Source organism: Nycticebus coucang, chromosome 2, assembly GCF_027406575.1.
Source record: "Nycticebus coucang isolate mNycCou1 chromosome 2, mNycCou1.pri, whole genome shotgun sequence".
NCBI classification, from domain to species: Eukaryota; Metazoa; Chordata; class Mammalia; order Primates; family Lorisidae; genus Nycticebus; species Nycticebus coucang.
The window spans coordinates 116058700-116080948 of record NC_069781.1 but is presented as its reverse complement, the minus strand read 5'-3'; the positions used below and the strand labels follow the sequence as shown (position 1 = coordinate 116080948).

General features: G+C 47.5%; 1 protein-coding gene across 2 annotated transcripts in view; it reads right to left on the bottom strand.

The window, feature by feature from the left end:
- Positions 1-22249, bottom strand: part of GNG7 (G protein subunit gamma 7) — a 165864-nt gene that overhangs the window by 96084 nt on the left and 47531 nt on the right. The window lies entirely within an intron of this gene.

The following is a 22249-nucleotide window of genomic DNA, read 5'->3' as shown; positions in this document are numbered from 1 at the left end:
TTCCTAGAGACCTCGTGGTCTCCTCTTGGCCCCGCCCCTTGCCATTTTCTCCTTTTCTAAGACTGTTTGTTTTCTTGGTGCACACTGAAAGGGATGCTCCCTGAGGACAGGACTTTATTCTGAGCCAGGCTGGGTCTCCAGCACCTGGCACACAGTGGGTGTGTTGGGTCAATATTTGCTGACCACCCAATGGACTGACCTTCCTCCACCCTCCCAGCCACTCGCTTCTCCATCTTACCCAAATCCCTGCCAATCCAGGCCCTGAGTATAAAAGTCTCACCCTCCTCTAACAGAGATCTCGGCCACATTTCTGTTTTCTGTTCTATTTTTTTTTAAATAAACATTTTATCTGGATTAATTTTAGACTTACAGGAAAGTTTTAAAGACAGTGTAAAGAATCTGCCCATGGCTTCCTCTCAAGGTAACGTCCTGACCTTGGCTGCATGAGCACTCTGCACTTTATCCAGGTTTCCTCTCATGCCCTTTCCTGCCCTGGGGCCCCATCCAGGATCCCACATGTCAGTTGTCATATCATCTAAGGCTTCTCTGGGCTGTGATAGTTTCATGCATGTTTTTTTTTTGTTGTTGTTGTTTGTTTGTTTTTGAGACAGAGCCTCAAGCTGTCGCCCTGGGTAGAGTGCCGTGACATCACAGCTCACAGCAACCTCCAACACCTGGGCTCAAGCGATTCTTCTGCCTTTGCCTCCCAAGTAGCTGGGACTACAGGCGCCCACCACAACGCCCAGCTACTTTTTGGTTGCAGCTGTCATTGTTGTTCGGGGGCCCGGGCTGGACTCAAACCCGCCAGCTCAGGTGTATGTGGCTGGCGCCTTAGCTGCTTGAGCCACAGGCGCCGAGCCTAGTTTCATGGTCTTTCCTCAGCATTTCCACTAACTTTGGTGTGTTTTGGAAAATGGTTACTTTCTATGGGAAAAAAAATGTCTTTTTTGTTACCCTAAGAGTTCATTACTATTATTTTTTATTTTTTATTTTATTTTATTTTTTTGAGACAGTCTTACTTTGTCACCCTCAATAGAGTGCCGTGGTGTCATAACTCACAGCAACCTCCAACTCTTGGGCTCGAGCGATTCTCTTGCCTCAGCCTCCTGAATAGCTGGGACTATAGGCTCCCACCACAACGCCAGGCTATTTTTAAAGACGGGGTCTCACTCTGGCTCAGGCTGATCTCCAACCTGTGAGTTCAGGCAATCCACCTGCCTTGGCCTCCCAGAGTGCTAGGATTACAGGCATGAGCCACCTCACCCAGCCTATTAGTGTTAGTTTTAAATGAATTAATACATACTTCACTTTTCTCAGTTTTAATTTCAAATTTAGCAAATGTCAAGAAAAGTAACCCACATAAACCAAAGCTCTTGGAAATCTTCAGGACCAGAACATTTGAGTACTTTTGCAGGGGTTGGCAAACTATGGCCCTCCGGCCATCACTGGCACAATGTGTGTTTTTGTAAATAAAGTTATATTTGCACATGGTCAAGCCCATTTGTTTACCTGTTACCTGTGGTGGCTTTTCCTCTACAATGCCAAAGACTGCCTGGTTGGCAAAGCTTAAAATATATACAGTCTGGCTCTTGACAAAAGAAGTTTGCTACCCCAGGTCTACACTATAGCAAAAAAAAAAAAAAAAAAAAAAAAAAAATTTTTTTTTTTTTGAGACAGAGTCTCACTCTGTGCCCCAAATAAAGTGCTGTGGTGTCATACCTCAGAGCAACTTCAAACTCTTGGGTTCAAACGATCCTCTTGCCTCAGAATCCCCTTGCCTAGGCATCCTAAGTAGTGGGACTACAGGTGCCTGCCATAATGCCCAGCTATTTTTAGAGACGGGATCTCACTCTGGTTTAGATTAGTCTAAAACTCCTGAGCTCAGGCAATCCACCCACTTCAGTCTTCCAGAGTGCTAGGATTACAGGTGTGAGCCACCATACCTGGACCCTAGACTATAGCAATTTTGCAGGAAATGCTTGTTTATAATTCGGTCAAACCATATTCACGGTGCGGGGTATCAGATTGCCATTGAAACACCCATCATGTGCCACCTTTTAAAGCAAACACCACCATGGAATGTTACTCAGCAGTGAAAAGGAACAAGGCTCTGACACAGGCTACAACATGAACAAACCTTGAGGACATTGTGTTCAGTGAGAGAAGCAGACACAGAAGGACACACGGTGTGAGACTCCATTTATGTGAAATGTCCAGAACAGGCAGATCCACAGAGACAGGAAGTGGATTTCTGATCACTAGGGGCTGGGGAGGGAGGATGTGGGGTGATGGCTGATCGGGATGGGGTTTCTTTAGGGATGATGGAATATTCTGGAATTAGAAGTGATAATTGCACAACTCTTTGAATGTGCTAAAAATCACGCAATTCTATACTTTTAAAGGGTGAGTTTTGTATTATCTGAAGTATATCTCCATAAAGCTATTATTTGTGAAGAAAAAGAGAAGGACTTGGCACCTGTAGCTCAAGCGGCTAAGGTGCCAGCCACATATACCAGAGCTGGCAGGTTCGAATCCAGCCCGGGCCTGCCAAACAACAATCACAACTACAACCCAAAAATAGCCGGGCGTTGTGGCGGGTGCCTGTAGTCCCATCTACTTGGGAGGCTGAGGCAGGAGAATCGCTCAAGCCCAGGAGTTGGAGGTTGTTGTGAGCTGTGACGCCACAGCACTCTACCCAGGGCGTTAGCTTGAGGCTCTGTCTCAAAAAAAAGAGGAGGAGGAGGAAAGAAACACACTTGTAAAATAAAAGAAAAGCTGGCACTACTGCATTTGGGCTACAGGATGCTTACTGCTGACCCCATAGTCCCCCACAGCCAGAGGAACGGCCTTCACCCTGTCCCCTCACCAATACCCCAGAGCTGTTCCTGTGCACCAGGAAATCTGCTACCCAAGGGGCTGCTTGAGCCACCAGACCAACAGGATATATATTTTTTAAAGGCGAGATGGCAGAACCTTTCCTATCAAAACAAATTATTAATAGAAAGATCTCGGGCAAGAAACCAACATTTTCAGGCAGTTAGAGGAAAAAGAAAAGATTTCAATGAAGCTTCCCAACTGTCTGCAGGCTTCTTAGGGCCACACTGCCAGATACCTTGGGATACTGGGGGGAGGGCCCACAACAATTGGCACCCCGGCTGAGCTACTGATGTCCTCCAAAGAATGGACTTCATGGGGGAATGGAGACACTGGCCCCATTTGAGGCTGAGTTCTGTGACCCTGAATAATTGCCCCAGCCTGGGCTTTTACTTTAGTTTTTAAAAGGGGTGAAGTATCCCTTCCCACAGCGCTCTCTGAAGGCTGGAAATGACATGGAGACGTCATGACTCATACAGCATTGAGCAGAAGGGGTCCCATCAGCCATCACTTCCCACCTCTTTCTGGGGTGAAACCCCAGAACCCCACAACCCCAGTTGCTTACTAAGGACTGAGTATAGCTCACCTCCCCCACAGAGGGTGGAATAACAACCCCTCAAAATTCTCACCCACCTGAAACTTCAGAAGGTGAGTGTTATACACTGAATCATGTTCCCTTAAAATCTGTATGCTGAAACCCTAACCCTGCTCCCCACAGGGGACCGCCTTTGCAGATGGGGTCTTTAAAGGGGTTATGAAGGTTAAATGAGTCACAAAGGTGTCTTTATAATGATTTGTGTCCTTTGAAGAGGAAGCATCAGAGTTGCACTAGCACAGAGAAAAGGCCACACAAGGACACAGTGAGAAGGTGGCCACCTGGCAAGCCAAGGAGTGAGGCATCAGGGGAAACCCACCCTGCCCACACCTTGATCTTGGACTCCAGCCTCTTCAACTATGAAGAAGTAAGTGTCTTCTTGTTGGAGCCTCCTGCCCATGGTATTATGTTACAACCCAAGCAGCTGCAGACAGAGACCTTATTTGCAAAGGGGGCCTTTGCCCTTTGCAGATGCAATCAGTTAAGGTGAGGTAGTGCTGAGTGGTGCGGGCCCTGAATCCAAAGACAAATGTCCTTGCAAGAGACAAAAGAGGAGAAGACACAGGGAATGGCTTCATGGAAATGGAGGCAGAGACCAGAGTAATGCAGCCACAAGCCAAGGGACACCTGGAGGCCCCAGAAACTATAGGAGGCAGGAAGGACCCTCCCTGGGAGCCTCTGAAGGGAGCTTAGTCCTACAGACACCTCGATTCAGGATTTTTGGCCTCCTCAACAGTGCAAAGACAAATGTCTCTGGTTTTAAGCCTTCAGGACATTCATCTGAATGTCCCCTACCTTCTCCCTCCCTGCTTGCTACTGAGGAGCAAGTTCAACGCACAAAACCTCCTACAACTATTTAAAGGTCACTTCCTCCCCACCCCTGTTCCCACAAGCATTCAGACTGCCCTTAAGTAACCGACACATAGCACCTTTCCTGGAGTGTTTCTTCTTCTTCTTTTTGGTGGGGAGATTATTATTAAACACCAGCTGTCCTGGGCAGGCTGCCAGGCACATGGACTGGCCTGAGCACAGCCCGAGCCAATGCACTTCCCTGACAAGGCCCTGCCCTTTGAGCCCACTCCTTCCAGCAGTTTTAGGCTTAGGAACTGTGCAGGATGTCACCCTGCAGAAATAAACAGTCTGAAACGAAGACTAAGGGATACAGGACATATCTAAAAATTATCAGAAACTGATAATTCCACTTGCTTCTGTGAAAGGGAGCAGAAAGCCAGCAACCCAGCAGAGAGGGAGGTTTCACTTTCACTGTGTCCCAGGTGCACACTTTGGATTTTTATACCATTTTGCTTGATGCAAAACCTTTGTTTCTTTTCCTAGGGGTGTGTGGTCCCAGGTGTGGGGGATGGGCTCCCTGGTACCATGGGAGGGAAGAAGGTGACCATGGGCTGAGCTGAGCTGCTAAAGCCAGAACAAAAATGTGTTGTGTACTCCAAAGAAATTGAAAGCAGGGACTTGGACAGATTTGCACACCTGTGTTCTCAGCAGCATCACCCACAACAGCCAAAAGGCGGAAACAGCCTATGTTCATGGATGGATGAGCAGGTAAACACAGCGTGGCCCGTCCACACCCGGCAGTATTGCTCAGCCTAAAAGAGGAAGGGAATTCTGACACAGGCTACCACACGGATGCATCTTGAAGACACGATGCTCAGTGAGAGAAGCACACACAGAAGGGCAAATCCTGTGTGATTCCACTCACAGGAGATGCTTAGAGTTAACAGAGTCAGAGACAGAAAATAGAGTGGTGGGTGCCAGGGGCTGGGGAGGGGAATGGGGAGTTAGTGTTTCATGGGGACAGAGTTTCAGTCTGGGAAGATAGAATGTTCTGGAGATACGGGGTGGTGATGGCTGCACAGCAATCTGAGTGTGCTTGATGCTGCTGAGCTGTGCAACTGAACAATGGCTGAAATGATACATTTTATGTTACATGTTATACCACAATTTAAACAAAGCAAAGGGAACTCCACTGACTCTCCAGTTCCCTGCCTCCTTCTGGCTTGGCCTGCCATTCCCAGCAGCATGTCCCCAGGTCCCCTCCCTCTGCACGGGCTGGGCCCTGCAGAGCCTTCTGGGAAAGGCAGAGGGGGGAGAGCCTGTGCTAAGAATTCCCAGGCACCTTCGGAGAGCTCAGAGCTCACCGGGTGTTTACTGAGCCTGGAATTCTGGAATTCTCTGTTCCACGGGCCAGGCCACTCCTGCCCAAGAGCAGGAAAACCAAGGTCAGCTCAGGGCACAGAAGCCACCACCCAGCTGTCATCCTTCCTGAGGGACTTGAGATCTGTGCCAAGGGGTACTATTCATCCCTAGGGGATCCCAGATACCTTTCCTCTCTTTGGGCAAGGGAACGAGAGCAGCAGGTCGGGGAGCAGGAGATCAAGGTTTCACTATCAACCTGTGGAAGGGATGTGGGACACCCACTCACTTCTTGGTGTTTCCATGGTTACCCGGGAAGGAGAGCAGGACAGTACCTTTGAGGAGGAGGACAGAGCCCAGAGAGGGGAATATAGTGAGTGAGAGAGTCCAGCCCCACTCTCTGGAAAGGACACCGCCAGGGATGTAGACAGAGGGTGAGCACTTCATATTTCCATGATGCCCTCCCTAGGCCTGGGCACAGGACAGGAACTTCATAGCTGATTATATCATTTATTCCTTACAACATCCCTGGGTGATAGGGGGTGGTTATCACCCCATTTTACCAAAGAGAAGCGGATGGTGAGAGTGGATTGTCTACCTGACTCCTAATCTGTCAAACAAGGAGGCTGGACCCAAACCAATTGATAATTGTCATGGGTAGGATCAGAACCCTCTATAGCTCCCTACTACCCTCGGGATAAAATATAACGTGTGCTCTGTGGTCCCCTTGCTCCCTCTCCTTCACTGTGCCTGAGGTCCTGGAACCAAGTCCTGTGTCTCCACCTCCCTTCTTGAGTCAGTTGACTGTCCATACTCAACTTGGATAACACTTCCTCCAGGAAGCCCCCACACCCCCGAAGCCCCATAAAAAGCCCCTGGTGTGGGCACCTGTTTTTACTCTCAGGTAGTGGTGTCTTCATCAGTTCACTTAATTAGGGTCTCCACTGGGGTGATTCTGTCCCAGCTAGGTGACACTTTGCAGTGTCTGCAGACATCTGTAGTTGTTACAATGGAGAGAGGGGATGCTCCCGTCCTGCGTGGGCAGAGGCTGTGGACACTGCTCCTCATCCTACAGGGCCCAGGATGGCCCCACACATCAACAGTGGCAAGTCCACCCCACAGCATGGTGCTAAAAGGATGTTCCTGGTTAATGGTTTGCCTGGGGCCCCCAAGGCTGAAGGCCCAGCTCCAAGTCCCTGCTGCCACCTCTCTTCCTGCCCCCTCTGTGTGCCTTGTTCTCTCTACACCTGCTTCCTCCAGCTCCAGCTCCTTTCAAGGACAGTCACAGCTGGCAGCCTGTGTGTTGTAAACACCTGCCCAGGCATGGTGGCCAGCCCTGGCTGTCACTGCTGGCTGCTCCTGGGTTCCCAGTCTCACGTGGGTCAAAGGGTGACTCGCTCAAGACTTGCCTGTCATTACGAGCAAAGCTCTGAATCAGCCAGAATATTAGTCAGGGAGCCAGGGAACAGCATGTCACATTCCGGGAGGCTAATGAGCTCAGACCTCAGCTCCGGCAACTGACTCAGCCCAGGGAGCTGCATATGATCATTACTCCTTTTGGGGGTATGACAGTTATGTTCTAGAGGCTTCATTCACTGTCCCATGGTGTCACTGATCCTCATCACAGACTCACCTGTGTGCAGGAGGTCAGATGAGGATGTACCCCAGAGCCTCCATCCTTTGTTTCTTTCACTAACTTGCAAAACATCTGATGGGGACTTGGACCAGATCCCTGATCTTAAGGAGTTCATGGTCTGGCCCAGGTGACAGACATAGCTAATTTGAATATCATGAAATAGTTGCCCTGTGGTACTGGGCACATTACTTAGCTTCTCTCCGCCATTATAATGATCTATCTCCATTTCAACATAGAAGGTGTACAAGTCAGCTATTACTGTATAACAAATCATCACAGATTTCACAGTTTAAAACAACACCCCTTTGTCATTTCACAGTTTGTGGCACAGCTCGGTGGGGTTCTCAGAGTCTTTTAAGCCTGAAATCAAGTCAATATTGGCTGGGCTAAGTCCTCACTGGAATTTTGGGCCCTCTGCCAAGCTCCTTTGGGTTAGTGGCAGCTGCAGGAATGAGGTCTTGGTTTCCTTGTGGCTATTGGATGGTGCTTGCTCTGTGCTCATAGAGATCAACCTCAGGGTTTGCTACATGGCGCCCTCTGTAGGCAGTTCATAAGATCAACAAGGTTGTTGGCTTGCTTTCTTTTTTTTTTTTTTATTTTGTTTTGTTTTTTGTAGAGACAGAGTTTCACTTTATTGCCCAAGGTAGAGTGCCGTGGTGTCACACAACTCACAGCAACCTCCAATTCCTGGACTTAGGCGATTCCCTTGCTTCAGCCTCCTGACTAGCTGGGACTACAGGCGCCTGCCACAACACCCCGCTATGGCTTTCTTCAAGGCCCCCAGGAATAGAGTTGCAGTCCTCTCTCTCTCATCATGGTAAAAAATATTTACAAAATTTGCCATCTTAGGGCACAGTGGCTCATGCCTGTAATCCTAGCACCTTGGGAGGCCCAGGCAGAAGGATCACTTGAATTTAGAAGTTTGAGACCAGCCTAGGCAAGAATGAGACCCCATCTCCCAAAAAAATAGAAAAATTAGCTGGGCATTATGGCTCACACCTGTAGCTACTCCGGAGGCTGAGATGATCAAGATCATCTGAGCCCAGGAATTTGAGGTTGCTGTAAGCTAGGCTGACACCACTGCACTCTGACCTGGCTGGGCAACAGAGTGAGACTGTCTCAAAAAATAATAATAATAATAAAATAATTGCTCTCTTCACCATGTTAATGTCTATAGTTCAATGATGTTGAGTATATTCACATTGCTGCACACTGGATATCCATAGCGTTCATTTCGCAAAACTGGAAATATTGTACCATTGAGCCAGGGCTGCTCCATCCCTCTCCCCCAGCCACTGGCAACCACTGTGCTACTTTCTGTCTCTGAGTTTGACGCCTTTGCATGGGCTTCTGGTCACTTTTATGTGCCCACTTGATTAGGTCAGGCCCTCCCAGGCAATTTCTCTTCTGATTAGCTCAAGTCAACTGATTAGAGATCTTCATCACACCCTCATTGAAAACTCCCTCTCTCAGGCTCAGCACCTGTAACTCAAGTGGCTAAGGCACAAGCCACTAGGGCTAGGGCACCAGCCACATACACTGAAGCTGGCGAGTTTGAATCCAGCCCCAGCCTTCCAAACCACAATGACAACTACAGCCAAAAAATAGCCAGGCATTGTGGCGGGTGCCTGTAGTCCCAACTACTTGGGAGGCTGAGGCAAGAGAATCGCTTAAGCCCAAGAGTTTGAGGTTGTTGTGAGTTGTGACGCCACAGAACTCTACCTAGGGTGAGAGCTTGAGACTCTGTCTCAAAAAAAAAAAAAAAAAAAAGAAAAGAAAAGAAAAAGAAAAATCCCTCTCCCAGATAAATTACCAGGGAGCCTCCTACGTGGATAGTAGGTGCATCTGGATTTAAACCGAGTCTTCTTCTGGTGCTAGGAGCCCCCACAAATGTAATGCCACCTCCTCCCCAGGACCAAACCTGCTGGAAGTGTGGACAATACCCTGAAGATTTGGGGAGAAGACAGAAGAGTGTGGGCCTGAATGACAACGTGGGGGCACACAGTGATTACAACCAGATGGCCACAACCACTGTCAGAATTTAGACGGTTTTGTCAGGTTGTACCTCTGAAATGTAGGAGTCAAAAGGACTCACTCCACATTCATGGACACTTAATGGCCTTGGCACACTCATGAGTTAGTGACATTGACTCTGCACATATGGTCAGTAACACAGACCTCTGCACACACACTGTGCCCAGGTCAGTTTCCTGGCTTTGTACTATAGTTATATAAGGTGTCATCCCTGGGGGGAACTGGATGAAGGGTACACAGGATCACTCTAAAGTTTTTGCAATTTCTGCTGCATCTGTAATTATTACAAGATAAAGTTTTTTTATTTATTATTATTTATTTATTTTTAGAGACAGAGTCTCACTTTATCACCCTCGGTAGAGTGCTGTGGCGTCACAGCTCACGACAACTTCCAACTCTTGGGCTTAAGTGATTCTCTTGCCTCAGCCTCCCGAGTAGCTGGGACTACAGGCATCTGCCACAACACCCAGCTATTTTTTTGTTGCAGTTTGGCTGGGGCCAGGTTCGAACCCACCACCCTCAGTATACAGGGCCAACGCCCTACTCACTGAGCCACGGGTGCTGCCCGAAGTATTTTTTTTTTTTTAATTAGATGAAGACATGAGCACGTTAGGGTGTCTCACTGGGAAAAATATGCCATGACCTCTCCTAATACCTCCTTCTTCCTCCCCAGCACTAACCCTGTCCTCAAAGTCCTGGCAATACTCCCATGAGAGGAAGGGCTGGATACCAGAAATGGAGGTGAAAGTTGCATATTCTCAACCCACTTGAGGCTAAATGCTGGCCATGTTATGGATGACTATGCCTCCCTCTTCCAGGCCACCAAGATCCCCACTCCCTGAGGAACACATGCCTTGTAGGATCTCCCCACATGTGGGCAGGGCCTGTGGACATGATGAGATACCATTCCCCTGATTAGGTTCTGTGCAGGAAACGGGATTTCGAGGAGGTAAAGAAGGTCCCAAATTGGTTGACTTTGAGTCCATCCAAAGGAAGATTATCTTGGGCGGGCCTGACCCAATCAGGTGAGCCCTGCAAAGGGATGGGGCCCTTCCTGAAGTGAGAGACTGTGAAAATATGAAGGGCTCATAGCATGAGAGGGGCCACCAATTGCTGGAAGCAAGCAAGACAATAGGAACCTCACTCCACAACCACAAGGAAATGAATTCTGAGAGAGCTTGGAAGCAGGTTCTCCCCTCCGTGCCTTCAGATAAGAATATAGCTCTAATCCACAACTCAGTTTCAGCCTGTGAGATCCTGAGTGGGGGACCCGGCCATACCACATTCAGACTTCGGACCTACAGAACTATGAGCTAATAAATGGGTGGCACTTTGAGCTGCTACATTAGTGATGATTTGTTCCACAGTGATAGCTAGCTAATATACTCCTTGTGTGATGGCAGTCTGCTTTCATAGACACTCTGTCCCTCCACAATCAGCCAAACCATGATTCCCAGCAGCCTTTCCACTTCAATTTTCTTCAAAATGATCTAATGATCACCAAATATTTGATTGTCTCAAAAACCCTGTGCGGATCAGAGCCCTTAGCTCGGTGGTTAGGGAGCCGGCCACATGCACCGAGGTTAGCAGGTTCAAGCCCAGCCTGGGCCAGCTAAACAACAATGACAACTGCATCAAAAAAATAGCAGGGCTTGGTGCCTGTGGTTCAAGCGGCTAAGGCACCAGCTACATACCCCTGAGCTGGAGGGTTTGAATCCAGCCCGGGCCGCCAAACAACAATGACGGCTGCTGCAACCAAAAAAAAAAAATAGCTGGGCATTGTGGTGGGTGCCTGTGGTCCCAGCTACTTGGGAGGCAGAGGCAGGAGAATCGCTTGAGCCCAGGAGTTTGAGGTTGCTGTGAGCTGTGATGTCACGGTACTCTACCCAGGGTGACAGCTTGAGGCTCTGTCTCAAAAAAAAAATAAAAAATAAATTATAAAAAAAAATAGCCGGGCCAGGCCTGGTGGCTCATGCCTATAGTCCCAGCGCTGTAGGAGGCCAAGGTGGGTGGATTACCTGAGCTCAGAAGTTCGAAACCAGTATGAGCAGCAGTGAGCCAGAGTAAGACCCCATCTCTACTAACATCAAAAACAGCTGGATGTTGTGGTGGGCGTCTGTAATCCCAGCTACTGGGGAGGCAATGGGACAAGGCAACGGGACAGAGCATCGGCAGAGGAAGAACATTTAAAAAAAGAAGAAAATGAACAAAAAAAAAGTACTTCAAATGAAGAAGAATGAACAAGCAAGTTGAAATTAAAAATAAAATAAAACAAAAAAATAGCCGGGTGTCTTGGTGCCTGTGGCTTAAGTGGCTAAGGTGCCAGCTACATACACCTGAGCTGGCGGGTTCTAATCCAGCCCGGGCCTGCCAAACAACAATGATGGCTGCAACCAAAAAATAGCCAGGTGTTGTGGCGGGCACCTGTAGTCCCAGCTACTTGGAAGGCAGAGGCAGGAGACTCGCTTGAGCCCAGGAGTTGGATGTTGCTGTGAGCTGTGATGCCAGAGCACTCTACCCAAGGTGACAGCTTGAGGCTCTGTCTCAAAAAAAATAAAAAATAAAAATAATAGCCGGGTGTTGTGGTGGGCGCCTGTAGTCCTAGGTACTTGGGAGGCTGTGGCAAGAGAATCACTTAAGCCCAAGAGTTTGAAGTTGCTATAAGCTGTGATGCCACAGCACTCTACATAGTGAGACCCTGTCTCAAAAACAAACAAAAAACCAAAACAAAACAACAAAAAAACCCTGTGTGTATTGGCGGGTGGACAGTAGGCATGAAGAACAAATGGAAGAACGGTGCATTTATGATTCAAGAATTAACTCTCATGAAGCAGAGAATGTCTATTCCTCCCCCATATTACTGAGGTTCAGAAGGGTACAGAGATGGCCCAAGATCACAGAGCCAGTAGGTGGAAGAGTTTGGAAGCCCAAGCTCAAAGCAGCTAGTTACATCCCCTCATGAAGCCACTCAACTTTGCTGGACCTCAGAAGATCATTTCTTTCTCATGGGTAGATATGAAATGAAATCAGACAATTCAAGGCTTCTAGACAGAAGGTCAGCAAACCTTTTCTGCAAAAAGCCAGATAGTAAATATTTTTTTGTTCTCCAGATGGTCTCTGTCATGGCCACTACCCTTATAATATGAAAACAGTCAGAGATGATAAAGGAATGAATGGCTGTCACTATGTGCTAATAAAACTTTATTAAAACAGAAAGTGGAGGGCCAGACTCAAGCTGTGGGCTGCACTTTGTGACCTTGGCACTAGAAGGTCTTTCCTTTTCTCACCAACTTCTAAAATGAAGCTGACTGACCCTAGAAGTAAAAGACAGAAAAGGAATGAAAGAAAGTTGAACAAGCCAAGGCAGACTATAGCATTTTTAGGATTTTTATCCAAACTCTCAAATAAAGAGAACTGCTGCTCACTGAGAAAAGATTAAAGAGAATCTTTAATCAATACAGTCAGGCAAATCGGGTAAGTCCTTAGAAAAGAAATTAAATTTAGATCCGGCTTATGCAGTGGGCTGAAATCAATTTTGGATGATTAGAGAGTTGAACGTTGAAACATGCAGACCCAGACATCATCACAAACATACACATGCACACGCAGGTGCACACTCACTAACACTCAGATGCACATACACATGAACACACAAACCCACATATACACAAGCACCCACACAAACACGCACATACTGCCCTACACAAACATATGCACACATACACATATATACACATATACAAGTGCACCCACAACACATGCATACATTCCCCACACAAACATACACATGCAGGCGCACACATACACACATGCACATTCACAATCATACTCAGGCACACAAACATACACACACATTCACACACAGAACACCCAAAATAAAAGCGATCTCAGGGTGTCTTGGCGTCACTATTAACAACAGAAACTGTGGTTTATCAAGCTTGGATGACGTGTGGGTTAATCTCACGGCAGCCTGTCCTGTGGGGACATCTTCCCCTTATCCCATTCACTAGGGGAGGGGTCCCCAAAAGAACAGATAAACTGTTGCCTACAAAGGTAAGACTTCGGAGGCTAAAAACAAAACCTGCTGCTGGAAACAAAACTAAAAGAAACACAAAAAACAAGAGACCATATTGGGATTTTTAAAAAGTTATTAAAGTATATTTGTTTTTTTTTTTTTTTTTGTAGAGACACTCTCACTGTACCGCCCTCCGGTAGAGTGCCGTGGCATCACACGGCTCACAGCAACCTCTAACTCTTGGGCTTACGCGATTCTCTTGCCTCAGCCTCCCGAGCAGCTGGGACTACAGGCGCCCGCCACAACGCCCGGCTATTTTTCTGTTGCAGTTTGGCCGGGGCTGGGTTTGAACCCGCCACCCTCGGTATATGGGGCCGGCGCCCTACTCACTGAGCCACAGGCGCCGCCCTTAAAGTATATTTGTAAGAGTAATTCAGAAGAATCCATTTAAGATAAACAGATATTTTTACCTCCTGGAGGTGGAGCTTAATTCCTCTCTCCTTTCCCCAGGTTTGGGACTCAGGGATTCACTTCCAAAGAACAGAGCAGGGAAGCAGGTTGACTGTGGGGAACCCGGGGACCCACCTTCACCACGTGTCCAAGGTCAACACCACAGGCAATGTCCTGGGGTCTCAGGTGCCCCTGATAGGATGTGACCAGAGGGAGACAAACCCGAACCTCACAACTCAGCTTAATCTTGAGAAAATGGTCAAATCCAGGTTGGTGGACAACCTGCAAGATGCCCAGCCAGTCCCCAAGATCATCGAGGTCATGAGAGACCTCTAAGAAACAATCACAGCCCAGAGGGGCCCAAGGAGGTGTGACAACTAAATGTCACATCAGATCCTGAGTGGGGTTCTGGACCAAAGAGATGGATGAAATCTGAACAAATTATGGACATGAGTTAACAGCAGAGTGTTGGGTGAGAGGGTAAGATAAGAGGATGCCGGAAGTTGGGGAGATGGAAATTCTCTATAATTTCTTCTTTTTTCTTTTTAGAGAGAGGGACTCACTCTGTTACCCAAGTTAGAGTGCAGTGTCATCATCATGGCTCACAGCAGCCTCAAACACCTGGGCTCAAATGATCCTCCTGCCTCAAGTAGCGAGGAATTCAGGCACGTGCCACCAGCACACCTGGCTAATTTTCTATTAAATTTTTTTTAGAGACAGGGTCTCGCTCTGTTGCTTAGGCTAGTCTTGAACTCCTAGCTATCCTCTCACTTTGGCCTCCCAAAGTGCTGGGATTACAGGTGTGAGTCCCACACCCAACTTCTCTGTACTATCTTTATGGATTTTCTGTAAACCTAAACTTATAAAGAGTTTATTTAAAACATAATTTATAGGGTGGCGCCTGTGGCTCAGTGAGTAGGGCGCCGGCCCCATATGCCGAGGGTGGCGGGTTCAAACTCAGCCCCAGCCAAACTAACAAAAAAATAGCTGGGCGTTGTGGCGGGCGCCTGTAGTCCCAGCTGCTCGGGAGGCTGAGGCAAGAGAATCGCATAAGCCCAAGAGTTAGAGGTTGCTGTGAGCCGTGTGACGCCATGGCACTCTACCTGAGGGCGGTACAGTGAGACTCTGTCTCTACAAAAAAAAAAAAAAAAAAAAAAAACATAATTTATAGCCATGTCCAGTAAAAATAATTAAGTAAAGCTGGGAGTTCTAACGGGACATTTTTGCAAGGCTATCATTAGGGGTCAGCTTTCAACACATTAGGCCACATCCTGAGACCTCTGCTGGGCCCTCAACTTCTGAGCAGACCCCTCAGAAGACCCCGTGCAGGCTGCATGGTAACCATCTGCTATAGGACACCCTTCGTGGGCTGGGAGCTTCTGCAGATAAAGCCAAGGGTGATCACCTGGCCTGTCAGTGGCCATGCAGGTGGATGTTTGCTGACTAAAAGGATGAAGCCAAGGGAAGAAAAATCAGAATCCAAGACCCTTCAGTGTCCACCATCAAGGTGAATCAGACTAGGGGTGGGGGGTGGTGATGGGGAGAGTTGACAGAACCAAGAATGAGGCCTGGGGGACATAGGCACAGGAGGCCACCTCTCTGGCCCCCATTTGGTTCCTCGGTGTCCCCCATCCCCTGACTTCTCATCATCCGTGTGTGTTTTGAGTCAAAGGCAGCCGAGGGAGGTTGTATGACTCCTCCGATGACCATGTCTGCACCACATCCCTCGCTCCACTGGAGGCTGACTGGTCACACGGTTGCTTAGCAACAGGCACACATGTGCGCTGCAGCTGTGGGGGGCTCCCCTACCGACTGGTCCCCTGCTCTGTCCTCATGAATCTGAGCTTCTTGGGGTCTCGAGCTCCAAATGGGTAAAATCAGGTGGTGGCAATACCCGACCCTGCAGAAGGGCTAAGTTAGAAGATATCTGCAACCGGCCTTAATTTACAGGGCTCCAAAGAGTGGGTTTGTTTATGGGGATCTGAGTGGGACCCACAGTAATTCTGCCCAGCAGAGAATTAAAAAAATGATCCTGACTCACTCCACCACGCCAGGTTCCTGTGCACCAGGGTTTCTCCCACTGGCACTGGGGCCGCATCATTCTGGGTTGTGGGGCCATCCTGTGCTTTGTAGGACACTGACCAGCATCCCTGGTGTCCGCCCATTAGCATCCATCAATACAGACAGCCAAAAACATCTCCTGGGGACAAAGGTGCCCCCAGATGAACCCCCCATCTCTAAGATAAGGGATTCCACAGACCCCACAAGATTGTGCCTCCTATAACCACCTGCCCTGCTGAAGTCCTAGGAGGCTGCACACATTTAAATCCACACCCTGAGTGGGGAGGGAGAAAGGAGGGGAGTTCCTGGAGCTTGGGGTCACCTGGTCTGTTCTGTCTGCCCCATCAGGAGTTTATTTTGGTGTCCTAAATGGACTCATTTTTTTTCCCTAAATAATTAACTCAGGGTCTCTCCCTCAGGCACTGTGGACATTGGGGATGGATTGTTGCGTAGGGTGAGGCAATTCTGGGGATTGCATGGTGCTGAGCAGTGTTCCTGGCCTCTACCCACTCCATGCCAGGAGCACCCCCAATCGTGACAACCACAAATGTCACCAGACATCTCCCAGTGTCCTTTGGAGGGCAGGACCACCTCTAGGCAACCCCTGCTATAAAGGGTCAAGGTTGAGTCTGAGCTCCCCTGCAGCCTTGGGAAGGACTACATATCTTTGGCGGCAGACTCAGTGGCAGCAGGCTGTGAGGAGAGAGGGTTTCAGGACCTGGGTGCCAGGGCAAAGGCCCCCGAGGGGGTTCAGCATAGCACCCCCTAATTACATGTACACTGTGTAGTTTTTGTGGTGAAGGCAGCGGTGGCAGCCCGTGACCTTCCATGAGCAGAACATTTCAAGGTTTTGACAGTATATCTTGGCAGTTCTTTCAGAGGAACAACTTGTCCAGGGAAAGAACTGATAATAATGTGAATTTCAACATGTCCAGGACAGGCTGAAAGCCGGTAACCAGCCAGGGGGAAAGAAACGAGCTCGGACTGGCAAGCTAGGATTTGAGTTTGCTCACCACACAAGGGCCGCTCTCAAGATAAAAGGCTTCAGTAATGCTCTCAGCAGAAATGTTCAGAAACTCTCAGGGAGAACAAAGAGCTATCAGAAAAACATACTCTTTGATTTGGAGGTCACAGAGCTCTCCCCTGCCCAGTGGTGACAACCACAAATGTCCTCACACATCGCCCAGGGTCATCTGGGTGGGGATGGGAGGACAGAATCACCCACCTCCATAAGACCCACCAACATAGTTAAATTTCCAATGGTTCAAGATTTAAATGTACAACATGCAGTACAAAATACAAATTTTTTTATAATCTTAAAATTTGGAAAAATGCCACAAAAAACAAAGGGCACTGTAAGCAAAGTCAAGAGACATGCTCAGAAAAATATTTGCAGAGTTCAAACAAATGTATATAAAGACTTCAAACAAACCAAGGAGAGGGAGAAACCTCAGTAGAAAGTTCAGCACAGAACACATCCGGGCAATTCACCTAAGACACGTGAGAACAGCATGCGTTCACTAGCAACCAAGAAGACCCAAACAAAACAAAGATGAACTGTTCTTATTTGTCAGATAGGCAAAGATTTAAAAGTGGAGTTGGGAGGGTGGAGAAATGGGGCATTTCTGGAAGTCCATTGAGGCTGAATGTCAAAAAGTAAATCTCACACACACAAGCACACACAGAACATGGCAAATCCACTTAGAAGAATTTACATTAAACCATAACCAAGGGTATACAAAGGTAGGGAAAAGAAAGAAAGAAATGAAGGAAGGGAGGGGGAGAGAGAGAGAAGAAAGAAATAGAGAAAGAAAGGTTGAAAGAACAGGAGAAAAAAAGAGTGAAAGATAAAGAAAAAGATTGAGGAAAGGCCGGGTGTGGTGGTGGCTCACACCTGTAATCCTAGCACTCTGGGAGGCCCACTCAGGAGGATCCCTTGCGATCAGGAGTATGAGACCATCCTGAGCAAGAGTAGACCCCTCTCTACTAAAAATATAAAAATTAGCTGGGCGTTGTGGCAAGCGCCTATAGTCCCAGCCACTAGGGAGGCTGAGGCAAGAAGCAAGAGGATCACTTGAGCCCAGGAGTTTGAGATTGCTGTGAGCTATGATGCCATGGCGCTCTAGGCTGAGTCAACAGAGTGAGACTCTGTCTCAAAAAAAGAGAGAGAGAGAGGAAAGAAAGAAAAGAACAAATGGGGGGAGGAAGAGAGTATGAGGGAAGAGAAAGAGAGGAGAGAAGAAAGAAGAAATGCCCCCAAAAGCCCATCAAGGGAGAATCAATTAAATAAATTATAAAATTATTTAAAAATAAATAAAACACCGGGCCCAATGGCTCACGCCTGTAATCCCAACACTTTAGGAAGCTGAGGAAGGTAGATCACCTGAGTTCAGGAGTTTGGGACCAACCTGAGCCAGAGCAAGACCCCATCTCTACTAAAAATAGGAAAACTAGCCAGGCATAGTGGCAAGCGCCTATAGTTCCAGCTACTTGGGAGACTGAAGCAAGAGTTTGAGGCACTCAAGCCCAAAAGTTTGAAGTTGCTGTGATGGCCCGGCACTCTACCCAGGGTGACAGAGGGAGATTCTGTCTCTAAATAAATAAATAAATAAATAAAGTTAAGCAAGGAAGAACGATGATCAAAATCTAAGCTAACTGACAAGGAAAGACACCCATTCATCAAAATGAGCACATTAAAGAACAAAATCCTTATTAACCTAAAATCATATGTGCGAACATAATTCACAAAAAGTTTCCAGGAAATGATCACCAAAATATGAACAACAGTCATTGTTGGGCCGGAGGAGTTTTAGGGGACTTGGTTTTCTTCTTTGTACTTTACATCATTTTAGTTTTTGGTTGTCTTTTACAAGAAGCCTGCCCTTGGAAGACTGGATGAGCAGGGCTCGGTTGTTTCTCACGCACAGGGCAGGCAAGCACATACACACACGCACACCATGCGCACCCTGCCCAGCAAAGTTAAACACTGACGTCTGCCTTGCACCTGGGTGGAGCATACCTGAGCCAGAAGAGACAGGGCCTCCAGTTTTGGTGCTAATTGCTCTCTGGTTTTAGGGATAGCTTCTCTCTCTCTCTTTTTTTTTTTTTTTTATTGTTGGGGATTCATTGAGGGTACAATAAGCCAGGTTACACTGATTGCAATTGTTAGGTAAAGTCCCTCTTGCAATCATGTCTTGCCCCCATAAAGTGTGACACACACCAAGGAATAGCTTCTCTCTTGAGACTCTGTCCCAGTGTGTCTCCCTAGATTTGGGGTTTCCTTCCTTAGCCCAACTCATTTGGTGGGATCCTGCTCGTGCCTGAAGACTCAGGAGAAAGGCCTGGGCATGAGCAGTACTGGAATGACACCCTCTGGGCCCATTGGCTCCCTGTGAAGATGGTCACCAGGAAAACCGGGCTGCTGCCTCAAAACTGTCCCCCTGCCTCATTAGATGTGGGTCCCCTGAGAACAGGAACCAGGTGTTCTTATCTTTATACTCCAGTGAGCACACAGAAGGCTTCAAAGACAGATATGGACCAGATAGAAGAACAGACAGAGGAAGGGAGGGAAGACCACCATTCACGGCTGCCACAGAAGGAATCTCCATTTTAGGAAAGTCAGCCGGGGGGGGAGGATCCCAGGATCCTCCTGGCACAATGATTTGAGAACAGTAAGAGGAGATGACCAAAGGCCAGGTTTATCAAACTGTTTCAAAATCTGGGGCTTTGTAGGCCACAGACTCACCACAATTATTCAACGCTGCTGTTGTATCATAACAGTGGCCATCAACAGTAGGTAAATGATGGGCATAGCTGTGCACCAATAAAGCTTTATTTATACATGTGGAATTATCAAGCTCATATTATTTTCATCAAGAAATTGTATTCTTCTTTTGCTTTTTTCTGCCAATCATTTAAAAATGTAAAAACCATCCTTAGTTCATGGGTTGTACAAAACAGGCAGTGAGCATGGTTTGGCCTGAAGCTGTAGTTTTAGGACTCCTGAGAGACAAGCCAGAGAAGGAAAGAGCAGCTCAACTTCAAAGATATACCTTGAAGTCTGGAGGCCAACAAGGCCGGCTGTGCAACCCAGTTTTATGACAGCTTGTGTGTGAGACAGAATTATAAACTAGAATGCTAAATAACAATGCAGGTGGACCATTCTTGGCCTGGTAGGTTGGCCATAGCCAAGCCCACCTCTGGGTTCACTGTTTGCTCATTTGTCTGTGTTTCATTCAGATCACTCACTTTCCCCAGACCACTGACCTATCAGCGCATAAAACCAAACCCAACCAACCACACCAAGGGTTTCCATCTTAGTCAAGAAATGAAATGGCTTCAGGTCCAGTAACTGTGCATAAAATACCAGCTTGATGCTATGAAATTATGGGAATTATAAATTATGGGAATTAATACTAGGACATTAAGGTACCTCAGCAATTGGCAGGTGCCTCCTAGGGGTAGTCCATAAAGAGACCCAGTATGTACAGAGGATCCCAGTCTGGAAGACCCAGCCTCATGAAGACTGACTGGAGTCACACTTTATGGACCCTGGGGACATGTTGACCAGGCAAGAGAAAAAGCCAGCTCAGCGTGCACCCCCATTTCAGCAGAGGGAATAACAGCCTCCCAGAAACACCAAACTCCTAATACTTGGAATCTATGGATATGGCAAAAGAGACTCTGCAGGTGGGATTAAGTTAAGGACCTTGAGACGAGAGGTCATCCTGGATTACTGGGGGAGGAGGCCAGTGTCTCCACGGGGTCCTCACACGAGGAGGCAGGAGAGTCAGAGGCAGAGACTGGAAGATACTACTCTGTTGGCTCTGAAGAGGGAGGAAGGGGCCCTGAGCCAAGGGTTCTGGTCAGCCTCTAGATGCTGGAAAAGGTGGGAGACAGGTTTTCACTGGACCGTCCAGAAGGGACGAGCCCTGACACAGCCTGACATTAGCCCAATGAGACCATTTTGGACTTCTGACTTCAGAACTGTCAGATGGTAATGTTGTGCATAGTAAGCTATTCTTAGTTGGTGGTAATATTTGTCACAGCTAATACAGGAGATCCCTGTGCCCATAAGTGCTCTGTATGAGGATCTGGGAGCTCTAACCTGAGCCCTGGGGGTATGGAGGCAGTTCCTCCCGCCAACCGACCTGCCTGCCCAAGAGCTGTTCTCCCTCACCCCCAGTGGGCAACACTTGTTATTGGCATAGGTCTCAGAGGACAATGAATCCCATAAAACAAAGTTTTTCCAAGAAGACCCACAGGAGACAAGCAAACCCAATGCTTCTTGCCAGGTGCTGCTGTAACTTTACCTCGAAGATGCTGTTACTTCTGTGACCAATGGAGTTTCCCTGTTGAACTGAATGTTTAAGAAACCCAACACCAAACCTGTGGTGTGGACAACCCCAGGTCCTGAGACTTTTTTTTTTTGTAAGAGACAAAGGCCAGCTCTGTCTCCCAGGTTGGGAATGAAGTGGCATCCTCATAGCCTACTGCAGCCTCCAACTTCTGTGCTTAAGCATCCTCCTGCCTCTGCCTCCTGAATAGCTGGGACTATAGGCGTATGCCACTATGTCCAGCTAATTTTTCTACTTTTTGTAGAGACGGGGACTTAATATGTTGTCCACGCTGGTTTCAAGCTCCTAGGCTCAAATGATTCTCCCACCTAAGCTTGCCAAAGTGCTGGGATTACAGACGTGAGCCACCACACCCGGCCTCCCGGGCTCTGCGCCCCTTTCCCCTCATGTTGCTGTCTTCTGCTCTATCTTTCGGACTGAGCTCTTTTGTTTGTTTTACAGCTTTGCTGGGAAATGAGTTACGCACCAAAGATCCTCATCTTTAAGTATACACAATTCCAAGAGTTTCAGCTAAATTTTATGGCTGCAACTATCAACATGATCTCATTACAGAACATGGTCATTGGCCCCCAAAGTTGCTTCTATCAGTCCCAGCCCCCAGGCAACTGATCTGTAGTTTTTTCTAGAAACTTCCTGTAAGTGGAATCACACAGTATGAAGTCTTTTACACTTTATGTTTGGATTCTTTCATATATATAAAAGCCTTCTGTATCTATGCTTTATATATATAAATATATATATGTATGTTATATATAACACCTCTGTGTGTATACATGCATCAGCTTTATTGAAATATAATTCATATACCACACAATTCATTTAAAATGCACAATTCAGTGGCATTTAGTATACTCACAAGAGTCATGTAATTGTCACCTCTAATTCCAGAATATTCCATCACCCCCAAAAGAGGCCCTGTCCCCATCAGCACTCTCACCCCCTTCCCAGCCCTGGCACCCATGAATCCAAGTCCTATCTTTGTGGGTCTGGACACTTCACATAAATGGAATCTCACACTGTGTGTCCTTCTGTGTCTGCGTCTCTCACTGAGCACGATGTCCTCAAGATCTGTCCAC